Source organism: Oncorhynchus tshawytscha, unplaced genomic scaffold (assembly GCF_018296145.1).
Source record: "Oncorhynchus tshawytscha isolate Ot180627B unplaced genomic scaffold, Otsh_v2.0 Un_contig_9573_pilon_pilon, whole genome shotgun sequence".
NCBI classification, from domain to species: Eukaryota; Metazoa; Chordata; class Actinopteri; order Salmoniformes; family Salmonidae; genus Oncorhynchus; species Oncorhynchus tshawytscha.
The window spans coordinates 87,884-92,500 of record NW_024609231.1 but is presented as its reverse complement, the minus strand read 5'-3'; the positions used below and the strand labels follow the sequence as shown (position 1 = coordinate 92,500).

At 38.6% G+C, this 4,617-nt stretch overlaps 1 long non-coding RNA gene across 1 annotated transcript; it reads left to right on the top strand.

Annotated features, from left to right (window-relative positions):
* The first annotated feature begins 958 nt into the window (after positions 1–958).
* Positions 959–3,068, top strand: LOC112239494. Its single transcript, XR_002951845.2, has 3 exons — positions 959–1,235; positions 1,338–1,429; positions 1,540–3,068. It is a non-coding gene; the product is annotated as an uncharacterized LOC112239494 (long non-coding RNA).
* Positions 3,069–4,617: the final 1,549 nt, after the last annotated feature.

Sequence of the window (4,617 nt, the reverse complement as noted above, 5' to 3'; positions counted from 1 at the left end):
CATATACATATACATATATATACATATAATATACATATACATATAATATACATATAATATACATATAATATACATATAATATACATATAATATACATATATATACATATACATATAATATACATATAATATACATATACATATACATATAATATACATATACATATACATATACATATACATATATATAATATATATATACATATACATATAATATACATATACATATACATATACATATAATATACATATAATATACATATAATATACATATACATATAATATACATATAATATACATATACATATACATATAATATATATATACATATACATATATATACATATACATATAATATACATATAATATACATATACATATACATATAATATACATATAATATACATATAATATACATATAATATACATATACATATACATATACATATACATATACATATACATATAATATATACATATATATACATATACATATACATATAATATACATATAATATACATATAATATACATATAATATACATATACATATAATATACATATACATATACATATACATATACATATATACATATATATACATATACATATACATATACATATAATATACATATAATATACATATACATATAATATACATATAATATACATATACATATAATATACATATAATATACATATAATATACATATAATATACATATACATATAATATACATATAATATACATATACATATACATATAATATACATATACATATAATATACATATACATATAATATACATATAATATACATATAATATACATATAAATCAGAGACAACGATAAACACCTGCCTCTGATTGAGAACCACTCTAGGCAACCATAGACGTACCTAGAACACTCAACTGAACACAACCCCATCAATCTATAAAAACCCCTAGACAAGGAAACACATAATCACCCATGTCACACCCTGGCCTGACCAAAATAATAAAGAGAACACAGAATACTAAGGCCAGGGTGTGACACATGAATACATTGCTCAGAACCAACCAGAAAACACAGAATACTAAGGCCAGGGTGTGACACATGAATACATTGCTCAGAACCAACCAGAAAACACAGAATACTAAGGCCAGGGTGTGACACATGAATACATTGCTCAGAACCAACCAGAAAAGTACTCCCTGATAGGGAACTTACGGCTTCACGACACGGTGCTCCATGGACATGGTATGAAGCCATTATATATATATTATTATTTAGACATATTTCATTATTTATACATTTTTAGGCTTGAACATGTTAAAACAAGGACAAATAATGTTTTTTCAGGCTCCAGCGCTACAGGCCAGGCAGAATCGGTCATTCTTGATGACAAAAGACAACCTCCTTCGGTTTCAACAGCCCTCGTTAAAAAAGCAGAGGTATTTTATTTATGTTAATATATAGGATTATATCTGAAATGTATTTGACATTTGTTATCTAACATATTTTAGGGTTAATAACCTATTTTGTAAATATTATTTTACTTCAGACTCCTCTCTGGTGTATAACGGCACAGAAGACCACACACAGAGAGCAGAGTATTTCACCAATAAAACAACGAAACCGGATGATTTCAACGTTTTATATGACATTTCCGAGGTAGACGATTTGATGTGATGTGAAGCGGCCAACCTTCTTGATTCTGATTCTGTGGAGGCAACAGACGGTTCTGAAATAGAACAGGCCTTTTCAAAGGGTTGAAAATCCAGAAGTGTTTTGCTCCACAGACGGATGTTTTACTGGAGCGTCAAAACCGCCAGGATATATCATTCTGTCGGAGAGCGATTCCACGTAGGTTAAACAACAATCAGATTAAACAGCGCAAATACAGGCGTTAAAAGCATATATGTAACACGGATCCTTCCAGAATAACACAACACATCCTTAATAATCCAAATGGCGGATCCAATAGACCTAGGAGACAGTTGAAAACCTCTTATCTCAGATACCGCCAGAACTCCAAGCCATATGATGCGGGGGTAACAGACATAATGGCGATAGATGAAAACCTCTTATCCCAGATACCGCCAGAACTCCAAGCCATATGATGCGGGGGTAACAGACATAATGGCGATAGATGAAAACATATTATCACAGATTCCCCAAACTCATAGAAATGATTAATCGTATGAATGAGTCAGGGCTGTCCGATGAAAACCTGTTATCACAGATTCCCGAAGCCCTCATATTACCCAGATGAACGAGAGCCAAAGGTCTAATGCTGCAACACCTCTAAGCCATGTCTGAATAGTCTGAAATGCAATATGATGTTTTTGAGCAGTTGGAAAATTGTCTAACAAATCAGGAGGAGTACAGTCTTGATAGAAGTGTACGTGTTGTGTACCGAAATCAATTCAACAATACAGAGATTCAACAGTTTTTCAATTTCGCATGGGTGAATCAGAATATTGACTGTGCTGTGATGATTTTGGACACTTTGAACGAACTGTTAGACAGGGCTAGAGATTATGGCGAACCACATGATGTCTTACAGTTGGAAATTTGTGGAGACATGCATAGCACGGTATCTCTTATTGTGGAGACATGCATAGCACGGTATCTCTTATTTTACCCAATGATGAAGCAGATCTGGAACAATTTATGGCCCTTGACTTGTTCAGTCAAATGTTTCCGTCAGAGCCGATAGGAACCTCGAGCTTGTAGTGCAAATAATACGTGGTGGTGGTCAGAGAAGGAAACTCCATAGCACTCGCTCTAAGGCGTGAGGAAAAGGATGCCCATATAAGGGCATAACCGCATGATCCCTTCCCACCAGGAACGGGATGTTAGTTATTACTGTATAGTCGGAACTAGAAGCACAAGCATTTCGCTACACTCACATTAACATCTGCTAACCATGTGTATGTGACAAATACAATTTAATTTGATTTGTCCTGACCGTATGCCCAAATATGGGCACGCACACGTCATCATGACATAGGACCATAAATCAAACGTTTGACGTGCCTCGTCTACTTTATTCTCTCTCACATAAAATAAACAGCTTTTGCTTTGTAATTATGGGGTATTGTGTGTAGATTGATGAGGGAAAAAAACTTAATCTATTTTAGAATAAGGCTGTAACGTGACATGACAAAATGTGGAAAAAGTCAAGGGGTCTGAATACTTTCTGAATGCCATGTATATCAGTATATTAGAGAGCAGAGAGAACAGAGAGCAGAAAGAGCAGAGAGAGCAAGCAGAGAGAGAGACCAGAGCGAACAGAGACAGCAGAGAGAGAGAAGAGAGTGAACAGAGAGAGCAGAGAGACCAGAGAGTGAACTGAGAGAGCAGAGCGAGAGAGCGAGCAGAGCGAGAGAGTGAGAGAGCGAGCAGAGCGAGAGAGTGTGCAGAGCGAGAGAGTGAGCAGAGAGAAAACAGAGATCAGAGAGAGAGAGCAGAGAGAGCATAGAGAGAGCAGAGAGAGAGCAGAGAGAGAGTAGAGAGAGAGCAGAGAGAGAGCAGAGAGAGAGCAGAGAGAGAGAGAGAGCAGAGAGAGAGTAGAGAGAGAGAGTAGAGAGACAGATACCAGAGAGAGCAGAGAGCAGAGAGAGCAGGGAAAAATAGAGCAAAGAGAGCAGGGAAAAAATAGAGCAAAGAGAGCAGAGAGAGTTACCAGAGAGAGCAGGGAAAGCAGAGAGAGAGAGCAGAGAGAGCAGATATAGAGATGCCAGAGAGAGCAGAGAGCAGGGAAAGCAGATAGAGCGAGAAGAGCAGAGAGAGCAAAGAAAGCAGAGAGATACCAGAGAGAGCAGGGAAAGCAGAGAGAGCAGAGCAGAGAGCAGAGCGAGAGATACCAGAGAGAGCAGAGAGAGGGCACAGAGAGAGAGCAGAGAGAGAGAGAGCAGAGAGTGAGAGCAGAGGGCAGAGAGAGAGAGAGCAGAGGCAGAGAGCTGAGAGTGCAGAGAGTGCAGAGAGATCAGAGAGAGTGAGCAGAAAGAGCAGAGAGAGCAGAGAAAGAGCAGCGAGAGCAGAGAGAGTCGAGAGAGAGAGAGCAGAGAGCAAGATACTAGAGAGAGCAGAGAGAGCAGGGAAAGAGCAAAGAGAGCAGAGAAAGAGCAGCGAGAGCAGAGAGAGTCGAGAGAGAGAGAGCAGAGAGCAAGATACTAGAGAGAGCAGAGAGAGCAGGGAAAGCAGAGAGATCAGAGAGAGATGCCAGATTGAGCAGGGAAAGCAGAGAGAGAGCAGAGAGAGTGATACCAGAGAGTCCAGATTGAGCACGGAAAGCAGAGAGCAGAGAGAGAAGAGCAGAGAGCAGAGAGATACCAGAGAGAGCAGAGAGAGCAGGGAAAGCAGAAAGAGAGCAGAGAGAGAGAGAGCAGAGAGAGAGCAGAGAGAGAGCGATACCAGAGAGTCCAGATTGAGCAGGGAAAGCAGAGAGAGCAGAGAGAGAAGAGCAGAGATCAGAGAGATACCAGAGAGAGCATGGAAAGCAGAAAGAGAGCAGAGAGAGCAGAGATAGAGATGCCAGAGAGAGCAGAGAGAGCAGAGAGAGAGAGCAGAGAGAGAGAGAGAGAGAGAGAGAGAGAGAGTAGAGAGAGAGAGAAGAGAGAGCAGAGAGAGCGCA